General features: G+C 44.8%; 1 protein-coding gene across 1 annotated transcript in view; it reads left to right on the forward strand.

The window, feature by feature from the left end:
• The window catches only part of TRPC5 (transient receptor potential cation channel subfamily C member 5), a 1,352,993-nt gene that overhangs the window by 848,557 nt on the left and 486,653 nt on the right, over positions 1 to 17,783 (forward strand). The window lies entirely within an intron of this gene.

Genomic DNA, 17,783 nt, shown 5'->3' on the forward strand with positions numbered 1-17,783 from the left:
TCACCCTTGGATCCCCCTAACCCGGGCTTGGATCCATCGTGGTTAGCCTCCCTCGATCGGGCTCAGACTAACCAGTCATTGTGGACATCCCTCAGTCGAGTTCATACTTGTCATCACAATGTTGTTCATTTAGCTTCTTTATACTTTTCTGTTGACGTCCCTCAGTCGGGTTCACTGTCTTCTTTCAATCAAGTTAATTATTCATAATATTCAAAAGTCTCAATGTCCTTTTAAACAATCACCTTTTTGTTAGGTCACATCATCCGGGCTCAGACTTTCCACTGCACTTGCCAACTTTACAAAAAGCCTTCCGAAGGGGGATCATGTCTCACTGGATCACTTCTTAAGCCTATGGCAAGGGTGTCTTTATTTATAATAAACAGTTTGCACAGTGTTCCCCGCTGCCGGGGGCAGATGCCTGTCTTGCAATTGCCTCTGTCGGGTTCACACTTTCCACAGTTAAAAATTTCTACAACGTTCCATGAGCACCCACGTGGCGCCGGATCACTCTATCGCTGGTACCAAGTTCATTCGCAAAAGACCAATGTCTCTTAATCCTCTTAATGTTGCTACTGCAACCTTGAGCCTAACAAAGTCTGGCCCACTATCAGGTTCTTCCAACTCACCGGCTGTTGGCGTTCCTTCTGCTGCTGGAGTAAAGGATGGTACCACGATGGCAACGGTTTCTCCCCGCCCCGACTATTAGTGTGGGATGGTTCCATGTACAAGTGACATCCGCTACACCATTCGCCAGCTTTGATTCACGGTTTTATGCTTCTTTTGTCAGAGGCTTCGCGGGTTTGGGTTCAAAAGGAAAAGGGTGACTCCCTCCTTGAAGTCCTTTCAGGTTTGCTGCCTTTCGCCTTCTTTTGAACTGCCGTCCTGGAATAGCTGTTTCCTCATGCATTTGACATTGCTCGCAGTGTGCTCTTGTGCTCCACCTTTTATCCCAGTTGGGAAGGGAAAGGGCAGTCAGGTGTGTGTAGTTGTCTGCAATTGCTTGACTCTGCCTATCCCTTGCGTAGGGACATGTCAGGTAAACAGCTCTGATATTAGTCCGTTGTCGCTCACAGGGTGAGAAAGTGTTCGTGTTGGAAAGGGGGGGGTAGCGTTTCTAAATATCCTACTGGACAGCGTGGGGAAAAGGTGTCAAAAACAAGGGGATACCGTATCTCACCCTTGGGTTTCCCACTTCCACTCCCCGTGATCCCCCATCCAGGTGATCCTCCCGCACTGGTCCAACCCCAGGAACTGGATCCAATAGTGATGGCCGTGTCCTGGCCACCTGGATAACAGATCCCCGGGGACTGGTGAGTGAGACACCTTCAGGTTTCTCACACCACTTAGCTCTCACACTGCTACAAACCAAGAGTCAACGCAATCATAAAGGTAAAACAGCCACAGTTAAGAGATATACTATCTTCGCCTTTTGTTGTAACATTGGCCAAGGGAAGGCTATGCCCTTAAGAGGTGTGTGAATGTAATTCAGTAGCGACCCAAACTGTATAATAGTCTAAAATAAAGGAAATGTCCAATCCAGGTTCTATATAAAAATAGATCTACTTTAATAAAACACATCTGTAAAAATAACTAACTAGAAAAGCACTACACAAAACCCACTCATGAGGAAAGAACAGAAAACAAGCTAATTTAGCACAATGCAGCACTGTGAGTAATGAATCAGGGATGTAGGGCAAGTAAGCCACAATGTTCTTCAAAATGATTTGTTTCTTGGATGAAAAAGATGCAAAAGTGACAAACCAGTGGTTGGGCCCAATATAGACCAAGGGGACAGTTATGGGTCAAAAGTACCTTGTTTTAGTTCTTTGACAGGTCGGCGGCATCTAACCTGGCTTTCAGAAGTGGTGCTAGCAAATGAAGCTCAGTTCGGGTACGGTGGATCCTGTGGACTCAAGCAGCAAGCAAGCACCAAGCAGGATAGAATGCAGTAGCTCTGTGAAAACTCAAATGTGGATTTTGGTGGTGCAGGTCACAATGCTCACCAGGAGATCTTTGAGGTTTGTCCGGGTCAAGTCAGGTTTAAAGCACCGGGAAAGGTCAATGAGTGACGCCTAAGCCGCGGTGGCCAAAATGCTAATCCTGTTGCTCCAATGTGCAATTCGGCATAGCATCAGTTTCGAGGGGTGAGTTGGAACAGCTCCTTGTTCACCTCAGTGGTTGGATTTGGAAAATGCAACTCTCTCAAAAGAGGTCCAATAACTCCTTCTCAGGTTGCTTGAGTCCCACTCCAAGGACTCAGGGACAAGATGGGTCCATGTTCTTGAGCTCCCAAACACGGAGGAGGCTGGCACACAACTACCAGGGTCCTTCACTACAGTCAGGTCCTAAGTACTGCTGTGGCTGGCAGAGGGGTAGGTCTTGTTCCAGCAGAAGTTAACCCCCACTGGTCCCTGGGGATGGTTTGGGGACCTTGGACACTCAGCCTTCACCTCACTGGTGGAGGAATTGAAAAGGTCAACTCTCCCAACAGAGGTCCAATGAATTATTTTTGAATGGTTGGAGTCCAAAAGATGATTCAAAGAAGTGGTGGGAGACTCTAACAGGGCCGAAACATGTGTCTGGGGTTGCTGTTGGTACTTTTGTTCAGAGGAGAATTGCATAGCATTTCGGTGTTGGACCGCCCATGTGGGTGGGACGAGACTGATATGCAAATGACTATTTCTCCTCTGTATAGAGTCAGTGATATAGAATGTGGTTGTAGATCCCCCTGAGTGGAATTAATTCAATAGAACAGGTTATTAAAACCATGTTCATTCTCAGAAGAGGGTCTTTCACATGCTTGCTAAGGTCAAAATCTATTTAGACTGAGAGGGAATTCAGCTTGCTTACTAAAATCAATATAGAACCACCAAGACCCATCAGGTTTGATGACCAGTGAGTTTGGGGAGGACCAAGGGCTAACCAAGGGGTTCAATTTCACCAAATTTTAGCGTATTCATAACCTCTTCTTCTATGGCTTTCCTACAGCATTCAGGGGTAGGGCTTTAAGTTATCGTTGAAGAGCTTCTTTACTCCCCCTTGTTCTTCTGAAAATACCTAAGAAAATGTATTTAATAAATCACACTGCTCTTGTTTTTGAGGGTTACTAATATTTTCTGGGAACAAACTGAGAGGCTGTCCAGTCTCAACCAGCAAGGTAGCCATGGTGACCATATTCTGCTCCACTGGGTCTGCTTTCCAGGTCTTCAAGAGGTTTATATGATATACCAGTGCTTTCAGCCATCTCTCAGCTTGGAAAACTAGGTAATTCAGGGGTCCTTTCTTTCCAAGCATGCCACTTGGACACCATCTTATTTTCAGATGTTGATAAAAGAACCAAAACTAAATCCCATAATGAAAAAGATCTTACTACTGTCTGTAATGAAGAGCTTTCTGGTTCTTCTGATGCCCTTAAGAGATGTTTGTTTATGATTTCTCTCATGGCCTTCATGTGGTCTTTCTACTTTAACGAAGATTGGTAGATCAGTAGTGCCACCTCCTCCTGCTATTCCCAGGTCTCTCACAACATAGCCAACACATCTCTGGGTTCTCTTCCATGTAAGAGCTTGAAAGGGGAATATCCCAGAGAGGACAGCAAATAGAGCCCAGGGTAGCATCAGATCCTGTTACGAAGACACTGTTTCCACCGGTTTACATAAGATTCACTTTAGCATCTGATTAAAGCATTCTACCAGACTGTCAGTCTGAGGGTGATAAACGGAAGTTCTCAATGACTTAATGTTCATTATCTCGATAAACTCTTGCATGAGGCCGGACATAAAGGTAGTACCCTGATTGTTATGGACCTCCTTCAGATAAGATGTTTTAGTTTATGTTGGTTAATGTTGTTCCATAATGGAAAGGCCTTGGGACACCAAGTGGTGTTATTGAGGATAACAAATATGTACTTATTACCTAACTTGGAAGGCTTGAGGGTCCCACACAATCCCTCCCTATAAGTGATAATGATACCTAAATGATGGGTAGTGATTGCATGGGGGCTCTAGGTACCCATTTAGCCAAGATCGTTTGGCCTATTTCACAATTGGCCACATAGATATTTACTTTGGCATATACATCAGGTCAATAAAATGTATTTAAGACCTGGTCTTGACTGCTGTTAAGTGGGAGTGGGCTAACTCCATTACCACCCCTTTATGGCTCCTGGGGATTACTGGTTGTGTTTTCCATGTCCATGTCCCATCCCGCTCATTACACCCTCAGTATAACAGGTCATTTTTGTTGAAGAAAAAAGATTTGCTGTGAGCCTGTGCCTCTTTTCTGGGATAACGCTCCAGAAGTCCCCAGTAAGGTTTTGTTAATTGTGTTGGGCAAAAGCTCGGTGTAGGAGGCTGGTGGTATTTTTCACTTAAATCTGCTTGGTTGGGGGTAAGTGTTCATCTGCTTCTCCAAACCGTAGGGAGCCTTGAGATGTCAGGCAGAGGGCATATACCTTTAGTATCACAGGGTGCATGGCTCTGTCCAGAATCCCTTGAGCGATGGGTTCCCCTTCTTTGTCGAGGTAAGCTCGGCTGCCTGCATTATACACCGCTACCTGGATTTCTCTGTGGTAGTCTGGGTCTTCCACACCTGAGGTCATGTCCAGGGAATGCACTAAAGTTACTCCCCTGCAGAGGGGCAACCATATCCCCTGTAGGTATCAGCCATCTTTCTCAGCTGGGTCACTCAATGTTCTGGGTAACAAAAAAAATCAAAGCCAATGGATTGGGGAGTAGCCACTGTGGGTGTTTTAGCATTGGGGTATAGGTGTTGTACTAGTAAAAGTCCCAATCCTGTGTCGGACTGTTCGCAGCCCACTTCTGGCACCACTTATGCTAAATCAGACATAGGCAACAGACACAAAGACATGTTAGGTTTTGACTTTACTTTACTGAAGAAAGGAAATGCCTATCCTGCTCTAAATCTTCTCTATCATATTGCCGTCCCTATCACTAATAATAATGAAACACAAATCAGCCTATGAAAGTGTTCAGCTCCCCTCTTAAGTTGGGGTGGCTGCGCTTGACCCGCACTCCTTTAGTACTTCCAGTTGTACTCCTCTTTTGGGTTCACTCTCAGTCTGTGAATATAGTCCAAAACAAAAAGTCTCTGTTTCTCAAGTATTCTAAAGAGGAGGACTACTGTCCCCCTCAACAAGGATGGACACAGTTCTGAAAATCTGTGTTCTCTTGACACTTGAGTAGAAGGAAGGAGTAGAAGGGAGCTCCTAAAGCATTCAGCAGAGTTCCCATATGGGCATACAGTTGGTTCTCAAACTTGAGAATCTTTTCCTGTATGTGATTGTTTTTCTTATACACTTTAAAGTTCCTCTTCCTCTCAGCCTCTCGTGGGCTACTGGCCTTAGCTGGCCATATTCTTATTATACTTTTCTCAACCCCTTCCGGGGTCCTGGTTCTCCTATCCTCTGCTGGGCTGCTTGACCGGGTTGGCCATATCAGAGTTGCAATGGCTATGTGCCCTTCATGGCTTCTGTTTCACTCAGCTTCATATGAGCTGGTTGACTATGCTGGCTGTGCGTGAGTGGTAATGTTTCTAACCTCTTCATGGTTTCTGTTTCATTGAGCTTATTTTATGCTGCTGGGCCTTGTCAGCCATATGTAAGATGCAGTACCTCCTAACCCTTTCAAGGGTTCGTTGGAGTCCCACCGCCACCTCCCCTTTCCCTGTGCTGGCTGCATACATGCATGTTGATGGCATCACTTGGGAAAGTTGGTTGTGGCACTAGTACTGTGGAGATGCACCCTTGTGCTCGTCGGCTCTCCTGTGGTGGCCTGTCGCTTTTGTGTGTTGGCTCAAGAGAGTGGATGTGCTGGGTTTCTCCTGCGCCAGTCTGCCCCTCTAGTAGACCTTGGATCATTGAGTGTGCTACCAGCTGGGTTTGGCAGCATTGTGTGGGCTCCGGGTTTCTTCCGCCGACCACATATCAGACGTTATCCTGCCTCCAGATGTGATCCACACAGCATCATGGCAAAGGTGCTGACTGTACACAGGCACCTTATGCCTTTCTGTTCCACTTCTCCAGGTAAGATCCTGCTTCTTTGTATCTTCCCCTGCATAAGGAGACAGAGAGCAGGATTGATATCCTGAGTCTTGCACGAAGTCCACAGAGTGGTGTCAGCAGCCTAGCCCTTCCCAGTTAAAAGGCCCTTGGCCTTATAACATGGTAAAACTCATAAACAATGTAGATTCTGTCTCAAAGGGGGTCGTAATTACATCCATGTTGTGACGAATGAACTTCCGGGGTACCAGTGGTCCAGGGGTGAATATCGGTGCCTAAACCATCAATCAGCCCCACACCTCTAATACACCAGAAGGGATTCAAACAGATTGGAATAACAAGCAAATTATAAACCTCCCTGTTCAATTTTGTTAACGTGGGCGGAACGGCAGGCTTATCTCCAAAAGGTTGTGGATCGTTGGTTAGTTGCAACACAGCAAATTTACAATTATTACCCAATGATAAAAGGGACTGTCCAGTCAAGGTTGTATCAAACATATCTACTTTATTTCCATCTTGGCGTTGCAGGTGAGTATGTCTGTTTCCAGAGCCTCTAAATTTTATTTTGTGTCACCGGCACTCGCTGTTGCTTCCCCATCGTTCCCCTGCCTCTCCTCCCTCCTCCATCCTCCTTGCCTTCCCCCTTCTGTGATTGGCTATGGGCTCCTTGCCTGGCCTTTACTTCACCGCAGCTCCCTGCACGCCTGATTCCATCATGGCATTGCAGGTGAGTGCAGCACCTTTGTGACCCCCATGCCTTGTTTCCAGAGCCTCGAAATTTGATTTTGGCCCTCACCGTTGCTTCCCCATCGTTCCCATGCCTCCCCTCCCTCCTCCCACTCCGTCCCGTGATTGGCGCAATAAATGGTCTTAACTTACCTTCCATGGGCAGTCCTCTACCATGCAGCCCCGCGGTGAAGGCCCTAAGGCAAATGGTAGCTCACACAGAGGCGGCTCCAGGTTTTGTCTGCAGGTGTCAGCAGGTTAAGCCAGCAGCCAGCCGTCAACCAGCAGCAACTAACACTGTACTGTGGAACCCCGGCCACTCTACTTACCCTCAAAGCCTATCAGGCCAGGATGTTAATACTAACCAGCTTGACAACCAGACAGGATTGTGTAGGTTAGCCAGTGCCACATGTAGTCCTGTACAACTGTGAATGTTAGCTTGCGTAGCTTTTAGACAGGATTATGAATATTAGACAATGCCACACATTGGTTATATCTCATGAATATTGGTTTGAGTCACATCTAGAGTGGTTTGAGAATGTTAGCCATTCCCACATTTGGATAGAATTTCAAATATTATCCACATCACCTCCAGACAAGATTGTAAATGCTTGCTTGCACCGCTTCTAGACAGATCTATGAAAGTTAGCCGACGCCCATTTAGACATAATTGTGTACACTAGCCACTGCCATACTTGGACAGTTCTATGAATGTTAGTCTGCATTGCATGTGGGCAGAATTGTGAATGTTAGCCATTGCCGCATTTGGATAGAACTGTGACTATTGGCTCACATCAACCCACATGACTCAAACCTAGAAAATGTCCACCTTGATAGTACTGTGAATTTACTAGTCTGCATCGCACACTTAGAAACTTGTTAGCATTGCATTGAATCAAACCTAGAAAGTGCCAACTGTGATAGAACATTGAATTTACTAGTCAATGTCGTACACTTAGAAACTTGTTAGCATTGCATTGAATCAAACCTAGAAAGTGCCAACTGTGATAGTACGGTGAATTCACTAGTCTGCATCGAACACTTAGAAACCTGTTAGCAATGCATTGAATCAACCCTAGAAAGTGCCAACTCTGATAGTACTGTGAATTTACTAGTCTGCGTCGCACACTTAGAAAATGGCTAAATTATTAACATTGCATTGTTGCATTGATTCACACTTGCAACATTGTTAGAAATGATTAGCACTGCATTAACACAACCTAGAAAGTGCCCACTGTGATAGTACTGTGAATTTACTAGTCTGCGTCGCACACTTAGAAACTTGTTAGCATTGCATTGAATCAAACCTAGAAAGTGCCAACTGTGATAGAACATTGAATTTACTAGTCAATGTCGTACACTTAGAAACTTGTTAGCATTGCATTGAATCAAACCTAGAAAGTGCCAACTGTGATAGTACGGTGAATTCACTAGTCTGCATCGAACACTTAGAAACCTGTTAGCAATGCATTGAATCAACCCTAGAAAGTGCCAACTCTGATAGTACTGTGAATTTACTAGTCTGCGTCGCACACTTAGAAAATGGCTAAATTATTAGCATTGCATTGTTGCATTGACTCACACTTGCAACATTGTTAGAAATGATTAGCACTGCATTAACACAACCTAGAAAGTGCCCACTGTGATAGTACTGTGAATTTACTAGTCTGCGTCGCACACTTAGAAACTTGTTAGCATTGCATTGCATCAAACCTAGAAAGTGCCACCTGTGATAGTACTGTAATTTACTTACCTATGGATTAGATCATAACTCAACCCAAACACTCACCTCCCATATCACTATGATTACTTTCTACTCTACACCATCACACAATTATAGTGCATCTACACCCCTCGATCTGTTTCGGCCTAGCTGCTCACATACGAACATCACCCCTTGAACACCTCATCATTCTAATAAAACGCAGATATACCCCATGACAAACCGGCCTAGCTGCACACATAAGCGTCCTACAGGTCTAATGCAGCCAGAACCCAGACTACACACATTCAACTGATATCAATACCACCACACCTAATGCTAGGATGCAGCTACCATCAGGCAATTACATCAGCTACACACATAACTGGTGCACCCAAGCACCTTACGACACCTTACTCTGTCAACTGACCTGGACTACGGTCCCCGAGGGCGTTCAACCTACCAGCCCTTTGAGGTCATACCAATGAAATATAGAGCGCTATATAAATGTCAAATAACATAACATAACATATCACAACAGACAGTTCTAGCAACACTACGAAATACAACCCACCCTGTAAAGGAATGCAGAGGATAGACCGTTTAAAAGAAGGAAAAGCGATGTACTCCGGGTACTGACAGGAGGGTAGTCGATATAGTTAATAACCACAACAGATTGTTAAGGTTTGTTAAGGTTTTTTGGCTTTAGCACCAAGGGAGCAATGGGACTTAAAATGTCTCTAGAGGCCATCAGGAAGAACCAGGTACATATAACCATAATGTACCTAGTGCTGTAGACGTTCTTGGCACTCAACAGGGTCGAGTCAGCTTCAGGGCGCTTTGCAGGCTTCTGTGATAGAGTTTGAGATGGGAATCAGCTGCGGGTATCAGGCGGCAAGACGGTGCGGTGAGCGGAGCTGGACGAACGGGTGCAGGATGGCCTACACAGTGGCTCGAGGTCAGGAATCATTGTCTCAGTGCTGATCTGCAGTTTTGAAGCACTGGTCGCGATGACTTGGATGCCTTTAAGCAATGACAGCTTGACAACAGCCAGCGTTGCCGTCAGTTGCAGATCGAGGAGCTCTACTGGCACGAAAATGTCCTTTAAGGTTGATGTCGGTAGATGCTTGTCAAGGCACTTCTCACAGCTTCTTCACTGGGCTTGTGTCGTCTTTTAAGGCAGACGGCCCACAGCTGCGGAGTGTGTTGCAGGCAGATTCCTTGTCCTTGTGTGTAGGTTCAGAGACCTTCTGGCACTTCCCACCTAAGAATCTTGCTGCTGAGCCTAGCAGGGCACGCTATGTGTTGGGCTGGTTACCTGTTCTGGAGCTGCTGGATTCAGTATCTCTCTCTGTTCCCTGGGAGATGTTACAGGAGGGATCTTGCTTCTGTCTTCGGAAATCCTGGCCTTTCATCATTGGCGGAAGCTGTAAGGCAGACTGTACCTTCAGCCAGGATCCAAGGATGAGTTCTTCTTTCTGTTCTGGTAAAGCCTTCAGATGTCTGCCTAAAGAGGGGCTGAGCCCCTCTTTAATGTCAAATGGGCCACAGTGATTGGTGTAGGCTATGCCTGCCTTAATGAACCAATCCTGGGGTCCCTACCAACAATCTCCTGTATGCGTGAGGTCATAACCAGAATGCTTTGTAACAGGAAAGGTAAAGGGGTGAAAACAGGAACAAGGTGTGCACCAGAACTAAAATGGCAGAAACCTTCTCTCAACAGAATACTCTCTGGCCACACTCCCTTACTAAGTCCCACCCATCTTCCTGTCTGCTGTTGATCAAAGAGTCTATCTGGTTAATGGTCCTCTCTATGTGATCCCTGTTAAAGCAGCATGTCTCCCTTGAATCTTGCAGCAAGACCAGATTCTCTGGGTCCTGCAAACCACATTTTCGTAACTTATTAATGGGGTACCACTAGAGGGGTGGCTTGCTGTAAAGAGCAGTCCCAGACATGACAGTTCACTGTCATTGATACTGAGGGTGGGAGTTGGCTTCAGGTTGACACAGTTAAATATAAAAGGTTGTTGGGTTTCCTTTCTCCTTTGTTAACCTATGTAGCCAGGCCATGTGTAAGCCTGTTTGAAGTACCCTCTACTGGTATATTAATCACTACCACCAGCTACAGGGCATACAAAAGAGCAGGGCAGATCCATGGAGCCTTTGTTAGTTAATCAGGCTGGGCATTGCAGGGGGAAGCTTGGTCCTCCGCCTTCCTGGAGATGACATAATGCACTCATGGCTGTCACATTCATAATATTTCAGGGCGAGCTGTGCCTGTAGGCTGTGTCCACTCAGAGTACAAGGGTCTATGCATTTGTCATGGTGTGAGCATAGGAAAATGTTTGTCGATTAAGCCCCACACATTTTCCTGAGGTTGGTCCAACAATATTCCATTTAATTAAAAATTTCATAGAGCCCAGGTGAGTGCACGCCCACCATTGCTGATGGTCAAATTCCTCATACATGTTTAGGACCGCCATGTCTTCTAGGGGCGGGGATCATTCCCCAGTGAGATGTCACTTGCCCTGTCATCTAGGGATTTTCTTGCATAGCAGGCTCACCTCCCTAGTGCCAAAGGGGGTAATTCCTTCTTGAGGAGAAGGAACCAATTCCTTGGATTAATCACAAGAGCTAAGCTTCAAATATCATGATACATGTTTGTATTATGGGTTATTTCAATATATGCTTCACAATGATATTCAAAAGATTCAAAATAAAACAATGAGTATAGGAGAGATTGTCTTTTTAAAAGGTTCATACTCATCTAGAAAATGTCCAGTTTCTGCATGTATATAAAACACTGCATTCCTCAGGACCGATGCAGCTTAAATGCACTGGATGCATGCATGCACGGGTCTATCTTCAGTGGTTCCCTCGTGACTTTCTTGAAGACACAGTCTATCTAGTGCCTGCAAAAGAGAGGCTGAGAGCAAAATCTTTGTTCTGGCCCAATACACCATAAACCCTACATTCGTTAATCGACATGTCGTACATATGTCGTACATACCCCTTGGTCATGGCGTTGGAGGAAAGCACGATGCTCAGAGAGAAACATTATTCTTGGGCCTCTTCCCTGAGTTTCAGAGAAGAGAGAGAACACAGTATAGGTGGTCCCACTAGTAGTAAACCTCTCTTTACTTCTTTTTTCCATTACAAACAAATTGTACTATAGTTGCATCATGGCATTGCCATACGTGTTCTCAACATACTACCTGCCAATTACGCTGCTTGATATCCCTGGTGTCTTGATCTGCGTTGAATGTTCATAATTCCTCGCTTCCAACAGTTAGCGGGCAGTGTGCACTTTGGACCATACCACAAAGATATAGCACAGTGGAGATTTGCTATAGGTGTATGTTAGATAAAGAGCGATGACCAAGTTAATAAATATTATACATTGATATATTTGCTTACTGCTGCACTTCTTAGTTTCCTGCTGGTTCCATGGCAATTTGGGTGCCTGAATAGGGTATGACGGGGACACCACGGGGCCGCATTATGACCCTGGCGGTACGGAACAAACGGCGCCGTAAAAGGTGCCGGCGCCGTTTACCCCATACCGCCTCATTACGAGGTCCCCTCGCGGGACCCAGGAAGCAACGCCTGGTCAAACCAGGCGTGTTTACCGGGTCCTGCGAGGAGAAGATGGAGCAAACAACAGTCCAACTCGTAATGGCTCGTTGTTTGCTCCCTCTCCCATTCCCATTCAGCCCTCTGCGGGCTGAAATGGGAATGGGGAAGGACCGGTCCGGGTCCTTGGAGGGAGGAATTACCAGGCTTTCTGAACTCAGAATGGCCCGGTTATTCCTCATTCTGAGGACCCGGACCCGGATGCGATTTTGGCGGCAGCCATGCCGCCGATAGCGGCATGGCTACCGCCGAACTCGTAATGAGGGCCCATGTGTCTGCTGCCTTGCTGCTGTATACAGATGCATGCCATGTCGATAGTACCGGCTGTCCCTTATTAAAATTCACCTTCATATTCCTCCCAAGAAGCAAATGTCCTTTCTTCCCATTATTCATTCTTTCATAGTGGAGCAATTAGTTCAGAGCCTGGCACCAACTGAAAGCCCTTATTCCCAGCAGTCATTGCCATGTTCTTGTTTTTGGACATGGAACGTAATGACACAAGAGTGAGGCTCAGTCTATGTCTAACATTGTTGAAACCCGTGGCCCATCTTATAATGCATATGGCCCTATGTGTTCCGTGGTTATTGGATTGTTAAAACATCTCCGTTATAGCTTGTTTTTTTTAATTTTCATTCCTGGGGTGCAGCTCTATTATTTAGATTGCAAAATAGTCCAGAGCCCCCGTTGTATTCAGCAGTAATAACATGCTCAAATGTGTTCAGTCCGTGTCATGTTCATGGGAATGACACCCAAAGTCCAATCCAACGTGGCCAAATGGGCTTGTCTGAAAAAGCTCTGCTGTATCACTACTGGAGCTCTTAGCATCTTTGCTGGGACAGATTTCAGTAAAATCATATGATATGGTGGTACCTTTTATTGAAATGTTCCATGTAGTGAGTATCGAGGGATATTTGATATGGTATTTAGATGGATATTTCATGCTGTCAATATCCTAAAATTTCACTGCATATGCATGTTATGACAAAGTCCCCTGGCTAACCTGGGAAAGTGACAGTGGGGTGGTCAAAAAGGCCGGGGGCTGCCCCGAGCCAGTGGAGGCTAGACCTGGAGGAACTGAATAGAGATCCCGAGACAATCCCAACTGCATCCCCACCCTGAGACATGTGACAGTCAAAACAATCTGTCTGCATCTGCAAACATCAATAGCCACGAGTGAAAGAGGGCAAAGTACAAAGGCCTAAGGATACCTTTGATTAATGTATTGATACTGCCAGATCCAATTGTCCAGCATAGGAATTGCTGCACTATTTCCCCTTAGGGAAACAAAGTTGCAACATTCTGGGTTCATTAGCTAGAGGAAAAGACATTTCTTTCTTTAGCACCGTTGAGTAAGAAAACATTTCCTGGTGTTGGTCAGACCAGCAGACAGTGGAGGCTCAGCAGATACAAAGTTGTACTTGACACACATTAAGAATGAAATTAAACATATGTGTGTTATCTTTGCAAAACACATTAACAATTTTCTCCATCTCCCGCTGTCATGGCAGAAGTTTAGCATTTGCAATTTCCCAGTGATGGAAGGGGGTACATTCACTCTGAACACATTCCCTTGCTTCCCAGAGAGTTTTCTGACTGGTGATTTACACACTGAGAAAACAGAGAGCCCAGTTCAGAGCAGGCAATGTCAGCAGGCCTCCATAGGGAAGAGAAGAGCGCTTTACACAGGTCCAAGGTGATTGTGGAATCTATGATTGTGACAGAACTAAATGTTATCACCCCCTTTCAGCCCACATGACCAAGGGTACATGGCCCAAACAGACCAGACCAGGTTGCACTCCACGGGTGCAATCTATGTTGAAAATCACCACCAGTGGGGAAGACATATTTATTTGTTTATTTATTTATGTGTATATGGTTTGTATAAACCTTTACAAAAGTAGAATCACAAGATAAAAAAACACAATATACAGCATAAAAAGTATTTTAAAATCAAAAACAGTTCATTATCATCACAATTCATCTAAAATCGTATATGCAGATAACTAAGGTTTTGAGATCTCGTACTAAACATTTAATTCCAAAAAACAAAAATTCTTTAAAAAGGCAATAATTCTTATTTTCAAGACCGTGCAGCTGTTGTGTCGTATCTGAAACCACAACATTTCCGTATTAACAGAGTGTAGATGTACAATAAATTGCTCGAAGTATAAAATACGTTCTTTCAATAAAGGTGGGCACAGCAAGATAAGGTGCGTGAGGGTTTCTTCCACCCCTTCTTTCTTGCAAAACCTACACCAGCCCCAAGCATCTTTGAACATATTCCATCTTTTCAAGACATGATTTGTTTTAAGGATGTTAAAGCGGAATCTCATAAAAGAGTTAAAAGAGATAACAGGCCAATAAAGTTCACTGGCTCAGTCAAAAAGTGTGGGGTGTTTGTGAAGGAGCTGGAGGAAGGCGTTTGAGTGATGAGCTAGATGTTTACTGGGTGGAGAACTGGGAGAAGAGAGCTGGAGATTGGACTGAGGAAGTTATACTGGATGACAATTAGAGAGTCACTGAGGCAGCAGGAAGAAGAATTGTTACCGTCTGGAAAGGGAGTTATTGAGGATATTGTAAAGAGTAGATGTGAAGATGATGGAAAAGAGAATTGTTAACACCTGAAGAGAGATTACTGAGGAGGCTGCAGTGAAAATTGGAAGGAGAATTGAAACCATCAGGAAAGAAGCTATTCAGGGGGTTGGAGGAAGACATTATTGAAGAGGATGGACGAAGAAGTTATCAAGTAGGAGAGGTTTTTAAGGTGATTGGAGGAAGAGGGACCCTCTAACATCAGGAAAGGAGAGTATAAAAAACCTAGAGAAGGAGTTAATGTTTCAAGACCTGAGGAGGCTAAAGGAGAGCAATTAACCCTACTAGCTAGAGACCACACAGGTTTTGGCAGACCCGGTCTGTCCACGGCAGACTTTAAGAATTTAAAGGTGGCCGGAGGTACGAGCTAGTAAATCTCACAAAGGCACAGGAAGACTACCACATCAATAACCAAGCTGACCATGGCCTAGCAACCATGACCCTAGAATAGCTGGGTCAGGTGACTGCAGACTCGCCAAGACCAAACCTGAAACCATGGGAAAGATGACCCATTTTAGGAAAGATCCACCTCAAACCTCTACCTTCCGGAAAAGAGCATAAGACTGTACCAGGTTCATGATGCTTTGGCCTCAGAGGGCCTGTTCTATGGACTCTGTGGTAGAATATTTAGGAATCCTACATGCCTGCATTGTGAAGCCAAAGACAAGGGTGTTTTAAAGGACATTGGAGCAGGAGAAGAGCATGCCCAAACCAAGCAGTGTGTAAGCGACACTTGTCTTTGCTCACAATTCATTATTTTGCATTTCATTTTCTGTTGTAATTCTTTGGGAACTCTTTAGAGAGACCTTTTCATGACCACACATGTTTTGAGTTCAATCATTTTACAGCGGGAGCGTCTTCCTTACCCGGGTGTGAGATTCTGAGCAGCCAATCAAAAATAGGCTCTGCTGTATTCTAGCCTACTTTTAGTAAACAATTCCTACTGCTATCGCTCACCATTAACCCCAGCATCCTTCCCTACCTAAACCACATTATATGCCGTTAAATAAAATACTTGGGCCCTCATTAGGACCCTGGCGGAGAGGGTTTTACGCCGGCGTAGTGCATGGCGTACCTCTCTGCCAGACTACGAGTTCCCGTAGCGCCATGGAAGGATTTTTACGCCTGCTTTTTGCAGGCGGAAAAATCCATGGCGCTACGGGACTTGTTGTTAATTACGCCACCGTAATTTACGGTGGCGTAATTAACGCCTTCCCCACTCCCATTATACCCTATGGGGCAAGAATGGGAATGGGGAAGGGTAAAATGGGGATTGGGGACTTACCGCCCCGCCAAGGTCGGCATGGGGCGGCATGGGGCGGTAAGTCCGCCAACCACCTTGGCGGAGTTGGCAGCTTTGCGCCATGGACCATGGTGCAAATTGCACCATGGTCCTCCGCCAAGGTCCTAATGAGGGCCTTGGTCTTTCCAAAATACTTGTCATGTGCCGTGTCCATACGCATTGCAGTTTATGGCAATGTGATGTGTCTAATTTAATTGATTAATACAAACACAGATTTAGTTTGTGTGTGTGTTTATTCAGGAATTCCCAGGGTTTATCATCATATCCATGTGAAGTGTGCCATTAGGTAAATTATTGCAAATGCATTGATGTTAGTGGTCTGTCTAACCTCTTGGTCATGTTGTAATCCCGGTCATATGTGAGCAAATAGTGTACAATGTGCTGCCACCCTCTTCTTGACCAGTGTTGTTCAACCACCTTGGGTCTGTACTACCGATGTAATTATCATCATTGATTTCATGGCATACTGGCTAATTTACAGTTCTGTTTCATCCCTCTATTAAAAAAGGGTAACCTAGATCCAAAGAGTTGCACCACACTATCTCGAAAGCCCTGTTTTTAATTAAAATCCCTGACAAGGCGGCCTCAATTTTACTACAGACCTTCTTAGAATCCGAGCACCAAATGGGGCATGTTCAATCGGGATTCTGTGCACAGAGGGCTATGGAGCAGGCCCTAATAGATGTCAAATACTATCTTCTTATTAGCTGCATTCAACTGCTTTGACCATTTCATTCTTTTACTGCATATTGCTAACATCATGGGTGCCTCAAATAGAGCCGCATCTTGGTTGGCATCCTTACATACGAATAGAATATCGCGGGTAAAACTGGATAACACATCTTCCAACCCATTACAGATGAATTCGGAGTTCACATCCATAGTTGTCAAATATAAACATTGGTGGTCATTCGTATGTTCTTATGTTCCCAAAATGCTCTTTGATTTTATGAAAAGCAAACAAAGGACTGCTTTTTATCCCCATGAACTTTCTAATGGAAGTATTTCAAAATAGGACAATAGGGGTGTAATAGACAATTCATGTTGAAATAACCTTCACACAGTGCGTGCATTAGAGAGAATCACACACAGACCGAGATGAAGATGCAGCACTTCACAAAGTAATACTTTCCTCCCTCTACCTTTGAGAGACACAACGTAATCACCAAAGGACATGTGCAATCAAAAAAGGATTCTGTGTGTATTGAGGCCAATAAAAATGTTCTCTATAAATATTGTAAGATTGCCAGGTCAGAGACACATTTTTGATACACTATTCAGATTTTGTTTTATCCAGCAATGATTTGCATTTGCAGTAGCGGTTTCTTCGCATCAATGCGCAGAGCATGACAGATAGGCACAGTGTATCTTAATGAAATCACACATTTCTGCTTGCTAGCCTCTTGCAGCCAGGATTGCGGCTACAGAAAAATCCAGTGCTAATTGTCTCGCGACATTGGGTGCTGAAAAGGGCGAACCAGAGTGTGTGTGTGTATGTTCGCGCGTGTGAGAATATTTCTACAGTGAGTACAAATGGCTGACACTAAACTCATGAAAACCAGTACACAATTGTGACTCTATATATCTGTCACAAAGATTGTATGAGTTTACAGCTCTGATTGAATGATAAAAGAGATCATCTCATTATCTCAACCAGATTCATCTGATGATGTTATTGGCAAAGCAAACCTCACTCTCAGTCAGTGTCTAAGTATAATTGGTTATTCATAATGCGCTCAATACCAAAGAGGTGTCTAAACACAGAACCAGTATTCAAACCTGTGTCACTCCGCGTCGTGTTACTTCCA

The sequence above is a fragment of the Ambystoma mexicanum genome, chromosome 5p (genome assembly GCF_040938575.1).
Source record: "Ambystoma mexicanum isolate Mex_15411 chromosome 5p, UKY_AmexF1_1, whole genome shotgun sequence".
NCBI classification, from domain to species: Eukaryota; Metazoa; Chordata; class Amphibia; order Caudata; family Ambystomatidae; genus Ambystoma; species Ambystoma mexicanum.